Raw genomic sequence first — 17,972 nt, 5'->3', positions numbered from 1 at the left:
CTCCTTCTTGTAGTTGAGCTAAAGATTCAGCAGCAATTCTCTCTTCACAATCATCCTCCATTTTCACCAATTTTTTTTCCCTCCTTTTACTCTCACCTCACCCACCCAAATACAAATAAAGACACACACTAATCTTTCATCAAATAATCTTATGATTTTTCTAATTATAATTAATCACTATACCTGATTAGTGAGGGGTAGATTAGGAGTTACATAAAATATTTAGATAAGGGGTCATCCTGATTTGATACTTGGATCCCGTTTTTGTCCTTTTCCTCTATCCCCAATTGTTTTTTGTATCTCCAATCGCGCGTTCTTTTAAAAGTTCTCCGATGGATACAAAATTTGGGTCTTTCTAAGGCGATAGTGGAAAGTGACAACCAAGATGTTGTAAAACGTTACAATATGGAAAGATAAAAAATTTCCAATGGGAAGATCGGAAAATATTAGAGGAGTGTCAGTTTAGGTTGAGTCACCTTCATCGTTGTGTGGTTCAGATTCGTGGAAGATGTTGTAAAAAGGCAGCCCATAGATTAGCTTAAGTTGTTAGAACTAGATTTCAGCTTCAGACTTGGTGGAATGTCCCTCCGTACTTCCTAGGTGGGGTCACTATGTGTGACAATAGGTAGTATAATTTGTTTCTTTGGAGTTTTGTGGTTCTTGTATAATTTTTTTCTATTAGTTCATTTGGTTTCCGTTTGCCAAAAAACAAAGAGAAAGAATGTGAGAAGCAAAATTGCTGCATGGGGTTATCGGTTACCAAATTTCATAAGATTAAAAGATTGTCATTTTTTTTAACTGGTAAACCGTCGTGGAATTTAGTAGCCACTTAAACAACCTTTGTGATAAGAGACGGGTATTTGTTTTTTGTTTTTTTTGGTTTGAGACGATCCGATTTAGATGTCATATTTTAAGCATGATTCAGATCATAGTTTTGACTTGGAGATACTTGAGTCATCACTATATATTTGACTTCTTTGGCATATATCTAGCTGGATTAAAAATTTCTATGAGTCCATTAATTAATAATGATTTCACCTTCTTTTAATCCATCCAATATCTAAAAACCCTAGAACCCATTTTCTTCTTCCAAACCGACACTTTTTGATGAATAAATTTAAGAAACTTGAAAATGTTTAGGGAAATTGCAACCACAAATTCTTTAGTTGTGCATGTAGTGACAACTAAAACTCAAAGTAAGTTAGAGGTTAAATCTGGACGATGCAAACTGCTCTGGGCAGTGTTACAATTGACACTTTTCTTAGTCGTTCATGTGCAGATTAAATTGAATCTTACAGTCGCATCCAGACCGACTTCCACTTCATTTAATCAACATTACTCCCATGGGTTGTTAACCCTCTAAATATCTATTAACACGTTAACATTTTGCCCTAGATTTTGAATAGGGGATTCTTCCAAAACGAACATGTACCCATTGTAATGTTTGTGCTGTGATTTGATCCAATCTAATTTATTATACGTCTGTTCGAATCCATTGATCTAATCTAATTTATTAGACATGTGCAAATCTACCCACCTAGTGATTGCATTTTATAGTGATTAATTCCGTGTCTGTGTATGTTTTGCGATTGGATCGTTTGATATTAATCTTTAATTCTATTTGCACATGTTCCGCCGCTTTGAATCCCTTTGAGATTCTGAGGAGAAGGAAAAGCCGACAAGAAGAGAAGTCGGTCCTGCCCAAATCGGTCCGACCCGGTTCTGTCCCGTTTTGTTCTGTGAACCAACTCAGTCAGATCCAATCAACTCGGTCTGATCCGATCGGTCTATCCGATTCGGTCCGACCCAACCGACTGGTGCAGTTCATGTATGGCGGGAATCAAAGCTTGAGATATGTAACTAATGGAACACCTATTGGGCTTATTTATTTGTTTTGGGACATTCTTTTATCTTAAATAAGTCCATATTATATAAAGGGTCAATTTCAATTTTGAACTTGATAGTGGTTATAGTTGAATGATGTTTTTCTTTTTTTGTTCAATTGGTTGTACCAACTCGATTCCGATGTATTCATTTGAAATTTATAAATATTTAAGCACCATTATTTTCTCCCTAAATTTGAATTTTTTGTGGGATGTAATGCATTTGCTCGACTATTAAAGATTCAGTATTTTCAAAATATACGTTGGAAATAAAATCACATGTATTTCAATTTTTGTGGAAGAACTCACAAAAGATGATATGAGTCAAAAGGTGACATAAGGGAACTATCTTTAGTAATATGTTCAACCTAAAGTACGTGGTTGACATGTGTAGTGAGATTCTCTTGGTCTGTCGAGATAATAAATATTCTCAAATTATGCTAAATGTAGCAAAAGTGAAAATAGAAAGAACCCCGAATGTACAAAAAATCAGGAAATAAATGGTGAAGTATAGATGAATGCATAGACAGACAAGGGAATTGGGAACTTAAATTGAGTGTTTTTACTAGTGCAGAGCTGAGGAATGAATATTTTAGGCTAATGAGAAGTATCGGATCTCCACCAGCGCTATCTATTGAAGAAGATTCAGCTAGCTTCTTTGGAGATTCAAATGGAAAATTCCCCAATAAGAAATGCTATGAAATATTAAGTGGACAACATGGTGAACCGGTTGCAGATTTCTACAAGTTCATATGGCTTAACAACATACCACCAAAGGTTTCTAATCTACTATGGTCAGCTTTTCACAACTCCTTACCCACATTAACAAATCTGCAACATAGAAATATTACAACTGCATAGAAATATTACAACTGCTGACAAAACTTGCAAGTTATGTGATGAAGAAGATGAAGATACTGATCACATTTCGTTTCATTGCTCTCACACTAGAGAAATTTTATAATATATCACAAAGACGTTAAATATATCCTGGTGTATGCATGATAACCTACAACACAACTTTGAAGCTTGGGACTTGAATGTGCTTTCAGGCAAATGTAACACATTATGGAAATGGCTTCTTTATTCAATCATATATGCCACTTGGAAGGAAAGGAAATAAGGGTCTTTCAACGAAAGAAGAAGCAAAGTGATGATATAATTCTAGAGGTGAAGCAGGGCTTAATCGGGGGCCCCGAAAACTAATTAGGGGCCCTAGATTCCTATCCCCACTCATGGGTGGAGGATAACGAGTGTCTAAATACAATGAAAAGACCAGATTACCCCAACCTTTAGGATTGTGACACATGTCAACCTATTAATATTTATTTTTTTTAGTTTTATTTTTTTTATTTGTTATTTTATTTTAATTTTTTGCCGAGATTTGTATGAAAAATCGTCGTGGTAGTGAAGTGTTTCATTGACGACTCTCAAGAGTCGTTACTATTTCAAAAACGATCCTCAAGAGTCGTCATTGTTTCATTGACGACCCTCAAGAATCGTTAATGATTGAAAAACGACACTCAAGTGTCGTCATTGTTTCGATGACGACCCTAAACAGTCGTTAATGCATGTAAAAGGGTCGTTAATGGCGGAAAAATACATCAAAGAGTCGTCATGGTCTTATTCAATACTATTACGACCCTTTAATGTATTTCCGCCATTAATCACTCTCGGAGTCATTAATGGCGGAAAAATACATCAAAGGGTCGTCATGGTCTTATTCAATACTATTTCGACCCTTTAATGTATTTCCGCCATTAATAATTCTCGGAAGATAATAACGACCCTTTTATATGCGTTAACGACTGTTTAGAGTCGCCATTGTTTCAATGATGATTCTTGAGGGTCGTTTTTGAAGCATAACGACTCTTAAGGGTCGTCAATGAAACAATGACGACTCTTGGGGGTCGTTTTTAAAATAGTAACGACTCTTCAGAGTCGTCAATGAAACACTTCACCCCCATGAGGATTTTTCATACAAATCCTGGCAAAAGAAAAAAATTTAAAAAAAAAAGAAAGAAAGAAATTGCAACCAAAAAATTTGAAAAAAAAAAGGTTAATATCAAATTAAGTAAGATTAACATCTAATCAACACAATTAACACTAATGGTTTGAGGGTAGTTTAGCCATTTAAAAAAACAAAACTAGTCATAAAAACCCAAGGTGACCAAACTTGTGGTACAAAAACCCCACTCAAATGTTGGGATCCATTAAAACTCCATCGTAAACAAAATTGATACAAAAACCCCAAATTTTTAAAAATTGATACAAAAACTGCAAATTTAAACGTTGGTTTCATCAATTTTTATTTTGGTTTCATCATAAAATTTGATGAAACCAAAATAAAATTTGATGAAACCAACATTTAAATTTGGGGTTTTTGTGTTAATTTTGTTTTGTTGAGATTTTTGTGTTACTTTTGTTTTGATGGATTTTTTGTGAAAGGATGGTGACACCTCTGGGATTATAACTCGCGGACCGTTAAAAAAATGAAATAAGGGATAACACCCAATTATTATTTCATGACCTTTTTTGTCTTGTAGCTTGGGGCCCCTAATTATTTTCCAAGGCTCCCAATTAAGCCTTGTGGGCTCCGACAATTGATTTGTTCAAATATATCCATGTATCGCAGCATCCTCTTCAATTGAATTTGTATTGAAAAAGAAAGAATAAACCATCACTTACAGACAGTAGATAGGAAAAAAATACTATTAATAATAATAATTCGGATGACAGGACGATCTTTGTACATGTAGTGATTGGTGAGACCCAAAACCACCGTAGTTGGTCTGTTTATATTTTCACCGTGACAATAAATTTGGTCAGTCTCAGTCATCGTAATATTTCTAATCCAGCCAAATTGTATTCTTCCCTTTCAAGAATAGCCATACGAAAAGAAAAAAGATAAATAATCTTATTTAGACGGCTGCCGATCTCTGGTTGACTCGGCTCGGTGTGCCGGGGATGTTTCACTGTTTTCCGGCCTCCCCCCGGGAGTTATACTGGCAGTGGCAGAAAATTGCATTTTCTTACCTACTAGTTATTTTCACCAAACGCATGTCAGAAGCTTAAAGACCTAGAAGCATATATGGAAACTTATTTGCTGCTGCATCAGCGTTAGGTGAGGGCTAATTTTGTGAAAGATTAATTTACTCCTAGGCCCTAGCGTGCGAGCATGCATGTGAACTCATTTTTCCGATTTCGGAAGTTCGATGTTGGTAAAGCCACTGCGGAGGAAACTTCATCCAAGTCTTTAAATGCAACATTGGAGTCTGAACACTGAACTACCTACGCTACAATTAATTTACAACTTTAACTATTTCAAGGTGTGCAACTTGCGAGTACTTGTAGCTCCTGCAACAAGGAAGAAACTGAGGAAAAGAAAGAGAGGATCGATCTTCTGTTAGCAGGGTACTTGGAGATAATCATATATGGATCAGTGGTTAGAAGATGTTTTGGGGGTCGTTCTTACAGTCATCTTGAGTGCGATGGCTGGATTCCTAATTGGGATTTTGTTCGTGATAGTCACTGAGTGTATGTCCTGCATTTGCCAGGGAATTATGAAGATTTTTGAGAAAAGGCCAGCACAAAGATGCAGTGACCGCGGAGGAGATACTGTGGTGTAGGTGGATGTCGAGATGGTGGGGGTGGTTGTGGTTAGGAGGCCGGAAGTATGATAGTTTAGTTAAGAAGTTGTAATAAATTATGGGTATCGAGGGTTCATAGATCGATCAGAGAAACAAATTACAGATAATAAGAACACAAGATCTTAACGTGGTTCGGCATTAACGCCTACGTCCACGGACAAATCCCCGAAGAGAGAATTATTATTGATCTCCAGATGTTTGATCATTCTGGGATGCTTTACATTTACATTGGTATTTCTATTTATAGGAATCATAAGATGATTAGTAAACCATAAACCCTAGAAGATAATAACAAACGTATCTTGACTAGGTATTCTAGCTATACAAACCGATTAACTAGCTAGACTATAATGACTCGGGCTTTCTATGACTTGGTCTTCTGACTAGGGTACGCCATATATTCCAACACCCCCCTCAAGTTGAACACGGAAAGTTTTTTTGAAGTGTCCAACTTGAATAATCTTGAGTAGAAATGCAGAATTTGGTAGCAGAATTTGGTAGCATAAACTTCAATTAAAGTCTTGTAACATGGACTTCAGTATCATTAAAATTCACTTAATCTTCAATCACCGACATTAGTGAAATACAGCAACAAGCAGCAAAGGGCTTCCATAACTCCAGCTTCAAATACTCGGTGTGTTGAAAACTGATTTGATTGCCCAATAGGCCTAAAAGCTCTGACGTTAACCAGCAAACTCGTCTTAACGGACCTTGATCTTGGCAGAAGCTTTTAACTCCACCATTCAGCATTGACAAAATATTACAGATGATAAAACTCCTCAGGCGATACTTAAAATAGTTTGAGAACAATAACTGATTGGAAGAATGGGCATAATTCGAGAAGCAAACATGCCCACGGAAATGGATTAAAAAACTAATTTAGCCTTGACGAGAAATTTGATCAATTCAGTCAATAGATAAGAAACTGACCAGTAGAAAGAACGAAGTCATGAACTATCATCTTCTGCACAAAGTCATGAAACTATTATCAATATCCATAGTCATAAAAATATGAGAAGGAACTCATGATGGTGAGAGATCAATGAAGTCAGAAAATGAACCAAGTTTGCGCAGCAAATAGTATGAATATTGGCTTGGCTTGATAAGACGAAGAGAATCGTCCACAGATGGATATCTGTCTCTGAGAGTTTTCGTAAATGAAAACTGTTGTTGGATATGAGATCGGAAAGATCATACTAGTATATTTTCAAAAACTAGAGAAAATATTTAATGTAAAATAGATTATCAAACGAAGGAAAGAGACTACCATATATATGGCAGGATATTCTCGAAAATCAGAGATATTTTCAGAAATAAATTCTCAGAAAAGAAGAAAAAAAAAATTTATAATTTGCTACATGATTGATAATGGATGTAACTATATCAAAATAATACAGAAGGATAGTTATAGATAACTTAACCTGGACAAGGGTTGTGATCCAAGTAAGCAAATTAGACTGAAAAACCCTATGCCATCGACAAAGACTGATTTATCGATGGGAAAACAATCTGCTTGATTGATTGACTTTAGAGATAACGATATCCAAAGGTTTAGCATAGTCACAGACTAAAAACGTCGCGTAAGTTGCGACACTCAAGCAAAATATTATGGGATTATTTTCTAAAGTTTTGAGATATCCGAAAATGGAACGAGATACTCGGATTTAGATCTACTGTTCTTGACCAAGTAAAAGAACAAGAATAGTCGGTAGTAATGCAACATCTTTGCTGCATAAAGAATCATTAGAGATGATTCTGAGAATTAGCTTAGATAAAAGCAGAGTCGATGAATATCGACAGAAGTACAAAGAGATTACTTTGATCAAAACTTACACTCAACATATGAGCGGCCATGGAATAAACTTATCCTTGAATACTGACGGAAACAGTTGTTGATAAAAACGCCATCTTTGCAATTACCGAAGGATTTTTTTTTTTTTGCAAAGGTGAATGTTATACATCCTCTTCTACATTGATTGCTTGAGAACAGAAAAGACTGCTTTATCTATGAACACGATTCTTTCATTTGATAACCACTGCAATAGCTATAGATGCAACCATTGGTGAGTTTCATGCTATGAAAGGAGAGAATATATTATCATAAAAAAATAAATTCCTAATCCGAAAATTTTCGGAAAGAAAAGAAGATTATTTATTAAGGATATAGACTGAAAATGTGGAAAATATTTTCAGATTAATCGATTACCAGACTTTGGCAAGAATTCCGAAAAATGGAGATATTTGAAATGTTCAACTTGAACAATTTCTTGAAAGATACGAAACTTGTAACCAAAACTTTGTAGTGTACTTGTAACCAAAACTCTCTAGTGTAAACTTGACGCACGGCCGCTTGATCCTCGAATACAAATCACGGTCACTTGAACAAAGGTAACCACGGAATGGAAGCAACAAAAGATGTCACAAATTGTAACAATACAATCTTCCATGAAACTTCTCTGAAGGATTCCCAATACTTTGTAGTCTTGTATTTTGAAACGCGTCATTAAGAATGGAGAATGATTTAAGGAATTAAAATTGAACATGGAAATATGTTCGGCTGTTTTTGGATATTGAGATTTCCAAAGATATGGAATGATACATTCAGAAATGAATTGATATTGAGATTTCCGAAGATATGGAATGATATATTCGGAAATGAATGGATATTTCATTATTTCTCCAAAAATTTTGGAAGGAAAAGAGAAAATTTTAATGAAATGTTGAATCTGTCAACATAACTTAACTTAGGAAAGAATAGCCTAATGTTTGTGAATGACCCACCGGTCAACCCAATCAAATATTGGATCGAAACCAAAATGATGCGAATTCATCAACATCTTCGAAGAGAAACTTTAGGAATTATTAGCTCATAAAAATTTTGATCATGGATAAAGATCTGAGACGAGTTCTCTTTGAACAGAACACATAACAATTCCTGAAGACCACATTAATTAGTTGTTAAACTGATAAAAAATCAATGTGGGATAAGAGTGCCGAATGATCAAGGCACAGACTATTAACAAAAGCAGTTGGCTGTGTAGCCATTACAATGCTTTGAAGGTATAGTTCGATGTATGGTTTGACAGTGTGATAACTAATCAAGGATACAAACATCGATGATGATGATGATGAGATGTAAAACTAATAAAGATGAGTTTGACTCAAAGAAATAACATATCGAATCAAATTTGTTCGACAATTCATAGTGAGGAATTGCGAGGTGGAAAATTTCAGATGAAAGCAGAAATATTCCATAACTATATTTGACTAAAGAAGGTCGAAAAAGGGTATTGTTCTTGATAAAACGAACAAACAAAATACTGAGAATATTAAGAATAAATAATGCTGATGATGTGTAATAGAAACCACACCAACAAAAACAAGAAACGATGATGACTCTGAAATGCTGAAGTCATCTATCATCTGCTCTTGAGAGTAAAACAAAATCCAGCATTTTGACACTGCCATCATCATTAACAATGGAGGTGGATCCATAGTTTGTATAAAACATCTGCTCTTAAGAATAAAACATGGAGATAAAATCCAGCATTTTGTTTTGAGAACAAAATCCACGTTAGTGGCACAACATTATCATTTAATCAACTTGATAACGAGAATACAAATGTTTAGTTAGGACTTATGAGCCAAACTAATGAAAAAGATCGATTGACAGCAAACTGTGTCGGACTAATAAATAGAAGATTGGATTTAGATGAAGAAATCCCTGATTTAGGATTATGATTTTTGATATTAAATAGAACCATCTTAGATCTATCTATTGATCGATACCCATAGTCTATTGATAAAATAAATCTGATAACCAAAAAAAATAGATACCGGAAGCATATGAGCGGATCTCCCCGCTCTGATACCATAATAAATTATGGGTATCGAGGGTTCATAGATCGATCAGAGAAACAAATTACAGATAATAAGAACACAAGATCTTAACGTGGTTCGGCATTAACGCCTACGTCCACGGACAAATCCCCGAAGAGAGAATTATTATTGATCTCCAGATGTTTGATCATTCTGGGATGCTTTACATTTACATTGGTATTTCTATTTATAGGAATCATAAGATGATTAGTAAACCATAAACCCTAGAAGATAATAACAAACGTATCTTGACTAGGTATTCTAGCTATACAAACCGATTAACTAGCTAGACTATAATGACTCGGGCTTTCTATGACTTGGTCTTCTGACTAGGGTACGCCATATATTCCAACAAGTTGACTGAAGGGAAATACAACTACAAGTAAAATAATTTGGAGTTAAGTTGATTTTATGTGATTTTTGTTCGGTATAGGATCCAATTATTAGGAGTTCCGGCAACAACTATGTCTGCTGGTTAAGGTTAAATGTTATGTACTTAGTATTTTAGTAATGCAATAAATCCTCAATTTAAGTTGATTTCTCTTATTTTTTTCTTTTTTTTCTTCTTGTTATGTGTTTTGGTTTGATGATTATGAATTTTAGATCAGTACGTACACTCTAAAGCTTAGATCAGTAGATTCAGCCCACCAGTAGTTAAGTGCAACTTTTTAATCTTGATCAAAACTGATAAAAACATTTTCTCTACTGATTTATTTTTCAAAGTAATCTCTAGGATGGAAAGAATAAATTTACTTAAAATGGTTGGGGTTCATGTATCTTCTTTCTTCTTTTCCTCTTTTTTGAGTTTCAGATGCATGCATGTTCTTTCAGCCATGGAAAATGAATTTGTTACTCTTCGTATCTGATCATCTTGATGAAGTTATATTCATGTGTCAACCATTAATCCACCGGACTGTTCATCGTCTTTTCAAGTTTGCTATGTAATTCATCAGCACAGAAAAAATTGAGGTGTATGTTGATGTCTAAAGGAAATTAGTTGTCAATGGTTCAATTACAGCACTGAATCAAAGCCTGTAATAAAAGATTAATTAATGCTTAATTACAGCGCACTAATCCCTCGCCGGGCTTAATTACGGAGGTAAAAGAATTCCTGATGACCTCGGGCAGAAGATGATTTGAAATTTGAATAAAACCTTACAAAATTTGTATTCTTGCTATTTTTTTCTAGTTTATGGTGCAGATTTCATGAGTTCTCGGCTACCGCTAGAAGAAGTTTACGACCGGGAACCGAAAAACTTGAAGAATTTTTTTTACTGATTCTCTAAATCGTTCCAATTAATCAAATTAAATATAATTCCTAATTAACGAAGCTAATTAAGTTCATGCACACTAATTAACTGAGGCCAAATTTATGGTGACAAATAATCTATGGATAAGGGACTGTTGCATATTACTATTTAGTGACTATATTTTATCATCTTACCAGTCTTTATAACTTTTTTGGCACATGATGCGGAGGGATCCCTTCACACTCTTAATTTCACACTATTTCACACGTTTGGTGACATTTTTCTTAACCAAAATTAAACCGTAACGGATTTGAAGCTAATATTTTGGGTATGTGTTCGTCTTACAATGATCTACATACCCACAAAAATTGAGCTCATTCCGGATCGTATAACTCCACCATCTACTACTTTGAAAATTGACCGTCGAAAGTCGATTAATTCTCAACCATTAAAATTAAGATCGATATATGATGAAGTTTGGTATTTCGGAATGAACTCATTTTTTAGGGAGATGTAGAACTTTGTAAGGTGAGAATATTCCCAAAATATTAGTTTTAAATACGTCACCGTTTGATTTTGATCAAAAAAAATGTCTCTCAACACGTGCGATGGTGTGAAATTTAGAGTGTGAGGGATCCTTCCTCAACAATAGGGTTCTTTGAAAACATGCTCGCATAATGACAGCCCATATATACACATGAAGGCAAGAATTGTAAATAATTTTAAAAAAATTTAGATGCCACAAGCTAATGGCCTATGGTACTTTTTAAAATTCAACGACCCAATGTATAAGTAGTTAGTATGTACATTTTTTTTAAATTAGTACATTTGTTGGACCGCTACCTCAATTTTTCGGTCTTTTACTGTTTTCTAGCCGGCCGAAGTTATTCCGGCAAATAATTGTTTTTTTTACCGAGTTATTTTTCTTTCACCAAACGCGTGTCAGAAACTTAAAGACTTAAAAGCATATATGGAAACTTATCTAATTTGCTGCTGCATCAGGGCTAGGTGAGGGCCAAGAGAGTTAATTTTCTGAAAGCAAACTTCTTGCACTACTATTTACTCATAGCGCGAAAACCTCACTTTCTCATTTCTTCCGATTTTGGAAGTTTGATGTTGGTAAGGCCACTGCGGAGGAAACTTCAGCCTATAGTCTTTAAATGCAACATTGGAGTTTGACGTGTAACGAAAAGTAGAACAGGAACAGCTGCAGGTAAGTAAGATAAGATGAGTCAAATCCAGACAAGTATGCTAATTTGGAACAAAACCAACAACCTAAAATTCATAAACGCTGAAAAGTGTATCATAAGCACGAAGTAGAGGACGAAGTTGTGTGATTATTGTGTTTTTTTTTTCCAACGCATAATCATAGCATAATTTTTGTTGCATCTTTTCATAGCCTTGAGTTTGTGCATGGATTTGCATCGTGAATGCGTGCCGTAAGTTACTAATTATAACATGTTTTATCTTAAAGGAAGTTAATCTCATAAACCATGCGTAAAATCATTTTATTTCACAAAAAAAATACTTTTATATTTTAGAAGTCTATCTAAAAGAAGTTTCGGAGGCTAACTTCTGACTTATCGACTTAACATGTCAAAAGTAATATCTCAAGACCTATCCAGACATTCTTTACGGTGTGCGGAAGTCATTTCAGAAGTCATAAGCAATTTTTTTTGCTCTATAAAAGTTTTTTTTTCTTGCTTCTTTACTGAAACGCATATATGGAAACCTATTTGCTGCAGGCAGCATCAGGGTTAGGTGAGGAAGATAATTAATTTTCTGAAAGCAACCTTAAACTTCCTGCACTACTCATAGAGTGCGACCATGTAAACCCACTTTCTCCTTTTCTCCCATTTTGGAAGTATGATGTTGATAAAGCCACTGGTGAGGAAACTTCATCTCGTCTTGAAGGAGCTTGACGTGTAACAAAAAGTAAAAAAGCTAGAGTCCGATAAGTTTGAACACCGAATTATACCTACACTACAATTAATCTACAACTTTAACTATTTAAGGTAGTACTTGTAGCTCCTGCAACAAGGAAGAAAGTGAGGAAAAAGAAAGAGAGCTTAGCAAGAACATCTGGTTGAGAGATTGAGTTCTTTTTTCATTTGAATTATTTCAGACTTGGCAAAGGAGAGGATCGATCTTCAGTTATTAGAAGGGATATTCATATAAGGATCAGGCGATAGAATATGTTTTTGAGGTCATTATTTTCTTCATCTTTTGTGGGCTTGCTGGATTTCTCCTTGGTATTTTATGCTTGATCGTCTTTGAGTGTGCGTGCTGCATCTGCCGAGGAATTATGAAGATTATTAAGAAAAAGCCAGAACAAAGCAGCAGTAACCAAGGAGGACTTACTGTGGTGCAGATAGATGTGGAGATGGGGAGGGTGGTTGTGGGGAGGAGGTCTTAAGCATGATGCTTTAATCAAGAAGTTGAGTGAAGAGATTTGTGTTTGATATACGATTTAACTACTAGGAGTTCCGGCGACTAGTATGTCTGCTGGTTAAGGTTAACATCATTTTATGTACTTAGTATATGAGTTATGCAATCAATCCTCATTTATGTTGATTTCTCTTCTTATCTATTTTTCTTCTTGTTTATGTGTTCTGGTTTGATGATTATGAATGTTAGATCAGTAGATTTTCCGCCGGCCAGTAGTTTCGTGCAACTTTTTAATCTTGATCAAAAATGATAAAAACATTCTCTACTGAATGTTTCTCTAAGTAATCTCTAGGAGAGTGATATGTTAGTGGTGTTTTAATTACTTGTATTATGCGCTAGTTAATGTTTTGGTCTTGGGGTGGTTTGATCTAGTGACCTGTGGGTCTAAGGATGCTTGCTCATTTTATGAGTGAATGAATCTCTCTTAGTTCCACATTGGGTATAAAAGAGAAGGAGCTCCCCTATATAATCTTATTCTTATGGATATGTTGTAAAACAATGTCAGTGGAGCTGGTGGGCAAGAGATACATATTTTTACCCATGCGATATGCACGTAAACCATGCACCAAGTCCCTTTTCTACACGGATTTAATTTTTGGCGAGTTTCTTTAGGATATTAATTCCAAAAATATTCTCTAAAGAGTTTTATTTATGGGTAAATTCTTTTTACTTGTTTTCGAAGAAAACCAAAACCTAACTTGATTTGCAATATTTCATCCTATAAATACAAATCGAAATTTTGTTTACAGACACACCGAAAATTCTTCTTTTATTCAAGGGTTTCTCCACACGTTTTTACTTCCATCCCCGTTGCTGAGTTCGAAGAGAGGGTAACTTGCGTTGTGCTAACTCAAGTTATATCGGGCCATCTTATCCTGGACACATCTTCGTTGTGAGGGGTTTAGCATTACTCAACTCGAATATACCGCGAACTAATGTGTTAAGAACAACTTGAATGGGAAAACTTTATAGTTGCCTAGACTCTTTTTCTTATAAAAAAAACATTGAAATCTTAACAAATAAACAAAAAGTAAAACAGCTAGTGGAGTCTGCAGGTATCTGAACACTTTAACTATTTAAGGTGTACTTGTAGCTCCTGCAACAAGGAAGAAATTAAGGAAAAGAAAGAGACACACATCTGGTTGAGTCATCGGGGCTAGGGGTGGGTCATTGTAGGTTTCTGAGCAGGGGGTTAGGCTGAGAAAGGATTAGTCACTTATAGTAGTGTTTTACTTGTTTTATACGCTAGTTAAATTTGTATTCAGATGGTTAATCTTTTGCACTTTGTTCTAGTCCAGTTTACATTGCATAAGAATATGAAATCAGTGTCTTTCTACGGTTTTACAAAAGAATTTGAAATCAGTGTTAGGTTATGTATAATTGTCTTTGTACGGTTTTATAGTTGTGATAATTGGTCGTATTTTTCCTGTAATTCTCACTCCACCCACTCATGTAATATCAAGAGATTTGAGGACGTTTTTATGTAAAAGATTTTGGAAGACTCTATCTAAGTTCGTTTCCGTCGATTGAATTTATCATGTTATTGCAAACATTGATTGGGTAAGGAGCAAAGCTGCCACATCCTATATGGGTTACCAAATTTCATACGATTTTTATTTTTTTTTTTTTTTTTTTTTTGAAGCTTATTTTTGCTTGGCACCGGTAACTGTCGGTTTTGGTAAAACACGCCTTAACTTCCTTAGAGGGATGTTAGGCAATATATATTATTATGATTACAGTCCATCAATGAGAATATCCTGTGAGCTGTAAATAAGGGAAAATATATTCTATTACACCCCCTTAGTCTGAGCGGGAGAGGAACAAACGCTAAGACTAGAACGAAAACTAAGAAACAACTGACGTGGAAGACCCTTCGTGAAGATATCAGCATACTGATTTTCTGAAGGGATGTGCAATACGCGAATGTCACCAATACGAACTCTTTCACGAACGAAGTGGATATCAATCTCTACATGCTTAGTGCGTTGATGTTGAACCGGATCACCAGACATGTAGATAGCACTCACATTGTCACAATATACCATAGTAGCACGCCGTAATGGTATATGTAACTCAAGAAGTAGATTCCGTAGCCAGGTTGTTTCAGCCACCGCATTAGCGACACCTCTGTATTCTGCTTCGGCACTGGAACGGGACACAATTGCTTGACGTTTGGAGGACCATGATACAAGATTGTCCCCAAGAAATATGCAGTAACCAGAGGTTGAGCGTCGTGAGTCAGGACAACCCGCCCAATCAGCATCAGAGTAGGCGGTTAGGGAAGAAATATTTGAAACCGATAGTGACAAACCGTGATCAATAGTGCCCTGAAGATATCGAATAATGCGCTTGATGGCTTGCATGTGAGGCTCTCGAGGATCATGCATAAATAAACATACCTGCTGGACTGCATAAGAGATATCCGGTCGAGTGAAAGTAAGGTATTGTAGCGCCCCGGCCAGACTTCTGTATAAAGTAGGATCCGAAATTGCTGGACCAGAAGTAGCGATCAGCTTAGAATTTGTGTCGACCGGAGTTGCCACTGGATTGCAGTTCGTCATGGATGCACGAGCAATAATATCCTTTCTATAGAGCGACTGAGATAAAAACAACCCTGAGGAAGAACGAGTGGCAGTAATACCCAAAAAATGATGCAACAGGCCAAGATCAGTCATAGAAAATTCTCGTTTCATCAGGTCAATAAAACGGGACAGTAGAGCATCAGTAGAGGCAGTGAGTATGATATCATCAACATACAATAATAAGTATGCAGTATCCTGACCGGACCGGTAAATGAAAAGAGATGGATCACAAACACTACCCCGAAAACCACAACCTGTAATGAAAGTTGCAAACCTCTGAAACCACGCCCGAGGCGCCTGTTTGAGACCATAAAGGGATCGACGAAGACGACAAACATAATCAGGGCGAGTAGGGTCAACAAAACCTGGAGGTTGAAACATATAAACTGTCTCGGACAAGTCCCCATGAAGAAAAGCATTCTTGACATCCAACTGATGAATCGGACAGGATATGGACGTGGCAATGCTGAGAACGGTACGAATAGTGGCTGGCTTAACAACCGTACTAAAAGTCTCAAAACAATCAACCCCAACCTGTTGTGACTTACCGTTGGCAACAAGACGGGCTTTGTGTCTCTGCAATGTACCATCTGCATTAAACTTGTGACGAAATAACCACATGGAGCGAATAACATGAGCACCAAGAGGTCGTGGTACTAGGTCCCAAGTGTGTGTTTTTAACATAGCAATGAACTCATCTAGCATGGCCTTGGTCCAGTTGGGATCACGAAGAGCATACAGGTGAGATTTTGGCAGATTGGATATAAGTTGTGGTGTTTGCACATTAAGATTCAGACGATGGGTGGGACGAAATATGCCACGAGAGGCACGGGTGACAGGTCGAGAGAGGTGACTGAAGTGTCAGGACAGACGGAGTGGGGATGATGGTGTATCTGCCCGGGCAGGGCAGGCAGGGGTCGTGGTAGTGACAGACCCTGCTGGATCGCTTGTCAGAAACTGCAGGCTGGAATCTGGGTGTGCAGTGGAGTGGAGTCGAGTGCTGTAGGGAACGACGATGGGGAGGAGTATAGAGTTGCTGTGGAGCGGAAACTGGTGGGAATGACGGGATTGTGCTGAGTAGCTGGTAGTTTCTGTGCAGCGGAAATAGGTTGTGTAGAAACTGCGGAAGATGGCAGGGCAGGAGGGAGGCTGGTCTGAGGGTTAAGAGCTGTTGGGTAGAGAAGACGAATGGGAAGAAGAGGGAGAGTGATGTGGAGGAGGTTCTGGACTGTGGGATGCGATGGGAAGTTTTTCTTTGAAAGGAAAAACGTTTTCATCAAACGTACATGTCGATAGATAAGATGATCTTGTGAGTGGCTAAGTCGAGACAACGATAGCCACGATGATGTGTTGGGAAACCAAGAAAAACACACCTAGTAGAACGAGAGAAAGCTTATGAGGAGTGGTGGCGGATAGGTTTGGATAGCAAAGACAACCAAAAATACGAATATGAGAGTACGTTGGTTGTCGTTGATAAAGGATTGAAACTGGAGAAGCGTATCGAGAATTTTGGAAGGGAGTATGTTGTGAAGGTAGACGGCCATATAAGGGAGTCGGCCCAATAGGTGGGAGGGATTGAGGCATGAGACATAATTGTGCGAGTGATGTCATTGACACGACGAATCATTCGCTCAGCCTTGCCGTTTTGAGAGGAGGTATGAGGACATGAAAACGGAAAACTAACCCATTTTGGTGAGCAAAATCGTGAAATGAGGAGTTGTCGAATTCACGACCCATGTCACATTGAAAAGATTTGATTTCACGTTCAAACTGTGTTTTAACGAAAGAGCGAAATTAAAAAACTTGGTATAAACCTGGGATTTTAATTTGAGAGGAAAGATCCATAGATAATTTGTGAAGTCATCTAGCAATATAAGATAGTAATTGAAACCAGTCTCGACATGCAATGGAGATGTCCATAAGTCGCTATGAATTATATCAAATGGGGCAAAAGTGACAGAGTTTGAATCAGAAAATGGCAGACGAATATGTTTACTAACTTGACAGGAATGACAAAGTTTAGTAGACTGATTTTTATTACATAGAATTGAAGAGTTTGCACGTAAATTATCTAAGATAGCTTTCCCTGGGTGGCCAAGACGGCTGTGCCAAACATCATAGGAGCACGTGAGAAGGATATTGGATGAGGCAAGATCGAAGTTGAAGGTGGCACGGAAGAAGAGTAATAGGGTAGAGCTCCCCGGAACTATTACATCGAAGAAGAATCTTCCTCGATTCAAATCCTTCACAGAAAAACCAGATGGGTCAAATTCAACAGAC

This window comes from Papaver somniferum, chromosome 1 (assembly GCF_003573695.1).
Source record: "Papaver somniferum cultivar HN1 chromosome 1, ASM357369v1, whole genome shotgun sequence".
In the NCBI taxonomy this organism is placed as follows: Eukaryota; Viridiplantae; Streptophyta; class Magnoliopsida; order Ranunculales; family Papaveraceae; genus Papaver; species Papaver somniferum.
Note: the sequence above shows the minus strand (reverse complement) of the source record.